At 39.0% G+C, this 7,597-nt stretch overlaps 1 pseudogene; it reads right to left on the bottom strand.

The window, feature by feature from the left end:
• Positions 1-205: 205 nt before the first annotated feature.
• On the bottom strand, positions 206-1,478 carry LOC125100844 (glyceraldehyde-3-phosphate dehydrogenase-like; annotated as a pseudogene).
• Between the last annotated feature and the right edge of the window lie 6,119 nt (positions 1,479-7,597).

Below are 7,597 nucleotides of genomic sequence, written 5' to 3'. Positions count from 1 at the left end.
CTCTCTGTCTCTGTCTCTTTTTTTCATTCTCTCTCTCTCCTTAATAAAATGACATTATACTAAAGACATTATTCTGCAACTTAATTTCTCCTCCCAGTTAGTGACGTATGTATGCATGGATATTCTTTCTGTTTAGCATGTAAATATCTACCTCATTCTCTGTGATACAAACATAATGATCCATGGCAATAATTTACCATTGCCTTTTTTTTTTTGGCTGGATACAGTATACTTTATTGATGGTACATGACAAGGTAGAGCTCCCCAAGCCCCTCCCCTTCTTTAGGGGGTCTGAGATGGAAATAGTGGAGGTTGGGAGATTCTCAGTGTTTTGGGGGCAGGGATTCCCCAGCAGCTGAGGGCCTCTCTCTTCCTCTTGCTCTGGCTGGGGCTGGTGGTTCAGGGGGCTCTTACTCCTTGGAGGCCATGTGGACCATAAGGTCCACCACCCGGTTGCTGTAGCCAAATTCATTGTCATACCAGGAAATGAGCTTGACAAAGTGGTCATTGAGAGCAATGCCAGCCCCAGCATCGAAGGTAGAGGAGTGGGTGTCACTGTTGAAGTTGCAGGAGACAACCTGGTCCTCAGTGTACCCCAGGATGCCCTTAAGGGGGCCCTCTGATGCCTGCTTCACCATCTTCTTGATGTCATCATATTTGGCAGCTTTCTCCAGGTGGCAGGTCAGATCCACAACAGACACGTTGGGGGTGGGGACACGGAAGGCCATGCCAGTGAGCTTCCCATTCAGCTCAGGGATGACCTTGCCTACAGCCTTGGCTGCACCAGTGGAAGCTGGGATGATGTTCTGGGCAGCCCCTCGGCCGTCACGCCATAGCTTCCCAGAGGGGCCGTCCACAGTGTTCTGGGTGGCAGTGATGGCATGGACGGTGGTCATGAGTCCCTCCACAATGCCGAAGTTGTCATGGATGACCTTGGCCAGAGGAGCCAAGCAGTTGGTGGTACAGGAGGCATTGCTGACAATCTTGAGGGAGTTGTCATACTTCTCATGGTTCACACCCATCACGAACATGGGGGCGTCAGCAGAAGGAGCGGAGATGATGACCCTCTTGGCCCCGCCCTTCAAGTGAGCCCCAGCCTTCTCCATGGTGGTGAAGGCCCCAGTGGACTCCACAACATACTCAGCACCAGCATCGCCCCATTTGATGTTGGTGGGATCTCACTCCTGGAAGATGGAGATGGACTTCCCATTGATGACAAGCTTCCCGTTCTCAGCCTTGACTGTGCCGTGGAATTTACCGTGGATAGAATCATACTAGAACATGTAGACCATGTAGTTGAGATCAATGAAAGGGTCATTGATGGCGACAATATCCACTTTACCAGAGTTAAAAGCAGCCCTGGTGACCAGGTGCCCAATACGGCCAAATCCGTTCACTCCGACCTTCACCATCGTGTCTCCGGCACGCGGCTGGCACTGCACCTGAAGATGCGGCTGTCTGTCGAACGGGGAAGAGCAGAGAGCCTTACCATTGCCTTTTGATGGGCATTCCGATTTAGATTTTTTTTTTCCCCAATTTGTTGCAATTACAAGCAAGCTATGATTCCTGTCTATCTCTAGAAGGATCAGCACTGGCGCTTTTACTTTAATAAAAGTGATCTTTAGAAATTATACTGCTGAGACAAGGCAGATGCATGCTTTATATTTTAATGGATACCATCTAATCTTTTCAAAAACATAACAGGAATTTACACTCTTCTCAAAACCTCGTGTCATTTTCAGGGCATGAAGCTGATCGGAGTTGAGGTTGGAGTGGTGACCTGGTCTATTTTTCATTTTTAAAAGACGACCAGCAGCATTGAGGAGGGGGACTCCAATTGAGGCAGACTAAAGCCAAAAAGAACCATGATGAAGTCATTGCAGGGTCCGAGTATAAAATTAAGGTCCAAACTAGGACAGTGTTGAATGATCGTATTAAACAGCCGTGGGGTAGCTCTCCAGATGGATGTGCACTAAAGCTGATTGTTAGGTCATAAAAAATGACCAGAATTTGAAAGGTACATTGAAATGAATTCAGTGTGTTCAGCTTTCTTCTTTTTATTCATTCCCTCAACAAATATTTATTAAGCACCCACAATATGCCAAACACGATTTATTCTAAGCTCCAAGGTGATGCCATTGAACAAAATCTCTGGCCTTTAAGAAGCTTAAATTCTACTGAAAAGCAAAACACCAAAAAAACAAAACAAAACAAATAAGGTAGTAAATGCATCAAAGAAAAATGAAGTAGGTAAGGTAAAGAGAGAGTACTAGCCGTGCAGACTGGAGCATTTCAAATGAGGTGATCAGGCAAAGTCTTTCATACAGAATAAAATTAATGAATAGATCTAAAGAAAATAAAATTCTTCAAAAAAAAATACAGAAGGGGCACCTGGGTGGCTCAGTAGTAAACATCTATTTTCAGTTCAGGTCATGATCGCAGGGTCCTGAGATGGAGCCCTACGTAGGGCTCCCTGCTTAGAGGGGAGTCAGCTTCTCCCTCTGTCCCTCACCCCTCTCGTGCTCTCCCTCCCTCCCTCTCTCTTAAATAAATAAAAGATTTTTTAATAAAATAAAGAAAATGAAATTGAAAACAATATAGGTATAAAACTACTATGTTTTCTGTAAATGAAACAATAGTGATAGAAAATCTTATTGGATTTAAAGTTCTAATAATCTAAACATAAGAAAAGATGATTAACTAGGAAAATTTTGGCACAATACACAATGGGAACGTTTGGGAAATTAAAACAATAATGGATAATTTCAGACTCTGTTATTTAAAAATGCATCCTGTTAAATTTATTAGGCTTTTGTCATAAGAAATGATCTCGGGGCAAATTAATAAATGACCCCATTAGAACTGAGTTTATGAATCTGCTTACAAAAGCAAACGCTTTTGAAAATTACAGCCAGCTCATTAAAACAACCACGGCCCATGTAGAGTGCACTGAAAAGTTCTTGGTTGCTTTGCAGTGTGTCTGTGTGTCCCTGCCCTTGTGGGGATGTCCTTTTCTTCCTCCTGGGTTCTTTGGGCAGAGCTGCTTCTGTTCGAAATTCATATTGCTTAACCGATTTCATAATGTTATTCTGTGCCCTCTGTGGTCCTTGTTGCATAGGTAATTAGGGTTTTATTTAGAGGGCGTAATGCAACAGATAGGACATTCATTTTCACACTCTGAAATCAGAGCCTCCGGAGGGTTGATCATTCAGACTCATTTAGTTTTCTTCAGGATCGAAAGTAAGAATTAACAAGACAATTCGAAAAGGAGCGTCATTAAGTCAGGGAAGAAATATGATTATGCTAACTATAATACCTATTTTCTTATCATCTTGAAAAATTTTTCATGAGACATTCCAGTTTGTTGCCTTAGCAAACTGCCTACCATTACTTTTTTACCTTATGGGAGAGTTCCTGTATCTCTTCAAGTATGTGTGTAATGGATAAATTTAGTCATTTCACTGATTAAAGCTTGAGAGCTTATTTTGCAAGGTTTTGATTCTAATCAGTTTCTGAAGAATACCAGCTAGCCCATGTGCCACATAAACAAATAAGCCATAGGAAAAAGAGAAGTGGACTTTTAAGATATATTCAATAATAATTGATATGGAATTTAGTTAGAAATTGAAATTTATAGCAAAATTTAGATCAGTTTCAGGTTTTTTTGAAATTTATTTTTGTGAGAGAATGTACATGAGTGGGGGGAGGGGCAGAGAGAGAAGCAGACTCCCTGCTGAGCAAGGAGCCCGATGTGGGACTTGATCTCAGGACCCTGGGATCCTGACCTGAGCTAAAGGCAGATGCTTAACAGACTGAGCCACCCAGACACTCTTAAATCAGTTTCTAATTAAATCTTTCTAAGCCACAGATAAATAAAAATGAGTATACTATGCAGAGATGACATTTTAACCATACTTATTCATATTTATGTGACCGCCCATATATTTTGCTCTCTAGAAAATACTTATTAATAAAATATTTTTGCTCTGAACAACTATCTGTTCTGTATATTTGAGTTTCATTTTTTCTTCCTTACATTATTTATTTCTTATATTATTTTGTAATTTTTTTTTATGGGCTTAGACATCATCATTTCAACTATCTCCCTCCGCAGCATTTCAAACACCTCTCACTTGCCACTTTCTGAAGGTTTCAGGTAATAATACCATTCATGCTGTTGTTAAAGATATCTAATAGTGTAAACAATGATGCACGATGTGCAAGCCATCTTCAATGTAAATCCATTGTAGAAATAATACCCCATTTTCTTTCATCTTGAAGGTATGCGTAACACAAGATAGCTGCCTCATAAAATTTTGCCCCTACAGGTCAAAATTCACATTAAAAACCCAAAACCGGGCTGCCTGGGTGGCTCAGTGGGTTAAGCCTCTGCCTTCAGCTCAGTTCATGATCTCAGGGTCCTGGGATCGAGTCCCACATCAGGCTCTCTGCTAGGCAGGGAGCCTGCTTCCTCCTCTCTCTCTCTCTACTTGTGATCTCTGTCTCTGTCAAATAAATAAAATCTTTAAAAAAAAGAAAAAAAAAACCCAAAACCAATTGGACCTTAATATTTATTCCCATGAATATTCATACAGAGGAATGTCTTTGAATATGATACTCTCTCATTTTTGATGGACGGTGTGTGGAGTCCCATCCATGGTTATTTTTCATAATGTTATTTGCCTCGAGTGACAAAGTTTGAGTTTTTTAAATAAAGCAGAAAGTAATGATAAATGCAATATACATTTTTATATGAAAATGGGTGGGATTTCCAAGTACCAAAGGCAGAAAGGTTTAATTAAAACACTCGTACTTTGAGAGAAGAGAAAAAAAAATCTACATTTTTTAAGGAGGAAAACAACAAAGAAATCATATCCGGAATTAAATATTAAAATTATCAAGTAAATATTCTTCTGCTTATGATAGAAAATATCCAATAAACAGTTTTTGAATTAAGCTTCTGCACTAGACTATGAATCATAGGTTTTAATTAACTGTATCACAATTGTTCATCAATAAACCTAAGACTGAAGATTGGTATAGGTGAGGGAAAACATCTTGTTAATTACCTGGAAACAAAGAATTTTACAACTGGGTGAGAGAAGTATGGATCACATCTTGTCCAGTACTTATTTTACATCAAATAACCTATTGTATTATGGTGATGGTTCTCAAAAGGCTTATTTTGTAACTTAAATAAGATACTTAACTTCTTCAAGTCACAAAATTATAATTTAAGAACCTTTTAAAAGTAGTCCTTGTGTCTAATTTGCCTGTCTACTAGTGTGCTAGCAGTCAGCAAAGCATCTACCATTGTTCAGTCAGTAGTATGAATTTATAATAAAAGGTGATTGGAATAATAACTTAGAGATACAATATTTAGTAATTAAGACTGTAAGTAAAATTTACTGAAGACTTACACAAAACAGATACTGCTACACAAAACTAAAATCTATACAAAGTTGGGATGCCTGGATGGCTCAGTCTGTTAAGTGTCCACCTTCAGCTCAGGTCATGATCGAGGGGTCTTGGGATCAAGTAGCACATTGGGTTCCTTGCTCAGCGGGGCCACTGCTTTTCCCTCACCCTGCTCCCCATCTCTGCTCATTCTTTCTCCTGCTACCTCTCTCTCAAATACATAAATAAAATCTTTAAAATCTATGCAAATTTATACTCATTAAGTTTCAGTAGAGCTGCCAGTTGGCCCTCCCCCAGAGGATACCAATTACCCATTTGACATCACTAGGTTCATGTCTCTGTCTTGACCCAGTAAGAACGGAGGTGCATAGACACTGAGGTTGTGGAATCACGCAGACCTAGGTTGGATTATGATGATGTCACATATCACTGGGGTGTTCTTTATCAAGTGCCAAATCTTATGACTCTCAATTACTCACTGATAACATAAACATAATAGTACCTACCCTGCCAGGAATTTTGTGAGGATAAATGACGGTAAGTGATCCCAAAAGCTCAGGAATCAGCTAGGCATCACTTCATAGCAGACTGATAAGATTCAAATAGTTCTTTTTATAATAATTACTATTAAACTTACCCCTTTACCATCTTGCAAGGAAATGTGCTCACACACACATCCACACACACACACACACACACAGTTAAAAACAACAAAAACAAAAACGCAAATAAAAAAAAAATGATGCCCTTAATTACAATGCAAAAGAAAAATAAAAGAACTATATTATAAAGTATGTATTTTAATATTTAAATGCTCACCTATGACTATGCTAGGGACTGAATTGTGTCCTCCAAACCCCACTTCTGCAAACACAAGCCCAAACCCCCAAAGTGGCTATATTTGAAGATAGGCGTTTAGGTGGTAGCTGACATTAAGTGAGGTCATAAGAGTGGGGTCTCAATCTCATAGGACTGGCGAATTTCTAAAAGAAAGGAGACATCTCTTTCCAGGCCATATGAGGACACAATGGGAAGGTGGCCATCTACGAGGCAGGAAGGGAATTCTCACAAAAAACTGGTTGTGCTGGCACCTTCCTCTGGACTTCTAACCTCCAGAACTGTGAGAGTATAACTTTCTTTGTTTAAGTCACCGAGTCTATAGTATTTTGTTAGGGGAACTTAAGCTAAGACACTACCCAGAAAACACAGTAAAATAGTCATATATTTGTTGATGGAATTACCATTAAGTGAGGGACTGTAATTACAAACCACGAGGGGTGTGGCATATTGGTGACTCCAATGGCACAGGAACATCTGTGCAATGATTTTCTGCTCTGAATATCAATAGTGCTCCCCATCATTGCGATAAGAAAAACTCCCCCCCCCTCAAATTTGCAAAATACTATCTGAAGGGTGGTAGTGTCTCTATGGAGAACCACTGACAAACATAATCTAAACAACATAAGTTTTGGAATTATGTAGAATACATATTATTTTTAAGTGCCCATGAGACATTTCCCAGGATAAATCGCATGTTAGGTCATATCAGAGGCTTCAAAAAAATTCAAAAGGATTGAAATAATATAAAATGTGTTATCTCAGCACAAAAAATAAAACAGAAATCAATACAAGTATATTTGAGAAATTCACATATAGGTAGAAATTAAACAACATGCTTCTAAATAACCAATAAAGAATGCCTCCCAAGGGAAATTAGAAAATATTTGGGACAAATGAAAATGAAAACACATGATACCAAAATTTATGAAATGCAGTGAAATCAGTGCTTAAAAGGAAATTTATAGTAAATGTCTGTATTTAAACAGAAGATCTCAAGTCAACAAGTTAAACTATCACTTTAATAAACTAAAAAAAAAAAGAGAGAGAAAATAAAGCAAGTAGAAGGCAGAAAAAATTAAGATTTATGTAATAATAAATAAAATAGAAGTTTAAAAATGAAATTTGACAGAACCAAAGTTGTTTTTATTGAATATATATATATTTTTAAAGATTTTGTTTATTTATTTGTCAGAGAGAGAGAGAGAGCAAAAGCAGGAGGAGCAGCAGACAGAGGGAGAAACAGTTTCCTCTCTGAGCAATGAGCCTGATTTGGGACTTGATCTCAGGACCCTGGGATCAGGGAAGGCAGAGGCTTAACTGACTGAACCACCTATGCATC

The sequence above is a fragment of the Lutra lutra genome, chromosome 5, assembly GCF_902655055.1.
Source record: "Lutra lutra chromosome 5, mLutLut1.2, whole genome shotgun sequence".
Taxonomy (NCBI): Eukaryota; Metazoa; Chordata; class Mammalia; order Carnivora; family Mustelidae; genus Lutra; species Lutra lutra.
This window is presented reverse-complemented; position numbering and strand designations above follow the sequence as displayed.